The sequence below is a fragment of the Buceros rhinoceros genome, unplaced genomic scaffold (genome assembly GCF_000710305.1).
Source record: "Buceros rhinoceros silvestris isolate BGI_N320 unplaced genomic scaffold, ASM71030v1 scaffold15657, whole genome shotgun sequence".
Lineage (NCBI taxonomy): Eukaryota > Metazoa > Chordata > Aves > Bucerotiformes > Bucerotidae > Buceros > Buceros rhinoceros.
Window position 1 is genome coordinate 1 of NW_010424144.1, and position 923 is coordinate 923.

Consider the following 923-nt stretch of genomic DNA (forward strand, 5'->3'; position numbering starts at 1 on the left):
GGCCCTGCAGCCAAAGCACTTGTCTCCTAACAGCCAGACGCTGCGAGCTTCCACCCTGCAGCTCAGGCAAGTGGACGGAGGTGAATCTGCTTTATACAGGGTTTTAGACCAGTGCCGCGAATGCGTGGCTGATGACAAAACTTAAAGAGAGTAAGCAAACAGCAGCAGCTACAGCACCATGGAACTGGAGCCACTGTCTGCCAGGGCTGAACCGGAGTGAGAAAAATCCCTGTTCAGGCAAGTTACTGCTTACCTGCAGTAGCACACCCAGAGTTGGAATTAATGGAGGCTTTTGTTTTCATCTTCTTGTTAAATACTTGCAACATTCCTCCCCCCCCCCCCCCCCCCCCCCCCATAGCAAATGTTCACTCAGCAGCATACCTGGCAGAGGGTTGCTTTACCACTCATAATTTGTAAAACCTGTCAAGGCAATATTTTCTGAAACTGTTTTTTCCTAGCAGTGCTTGGTCTTTTTTGTGATAGACTTCAGATAGCTGAAATCACTCCTGGGTAATAAGGCTGCAGGGCAGAGAAAGACTTGCTGAATTTGTACATTCCTTATTTCGTGTGCTTTGCAAAAAGTGTGTCTACAGTAGAAAAGTGTGGCCTGTTGTTGCTGGCACTGGAGCATGTTTGAGGTGTAGGGGCTTGTTTGACCGCAGCTTTCAGGACAGCTCTGAGCAAGTCACTTGGAGGAGACTGTGGGAAATAGCGATTCTGAGGAACTCGGAAGTTTGCACAGCAGACTGGTGTGAAAGAGGACATGGGCATGGCGGGTGTGGCTGGAGCAACCTGAGAACCAGCCCCACCTTGGGAAAAGGTCTGCACTGACCTTTAGGGGGGATCACTGAATTTCTGCGTTAATAATACTGTAACGTGCAGGAGGGGAGGAGTTCGGCCACCCCGCTGGGTCCCACCATGCT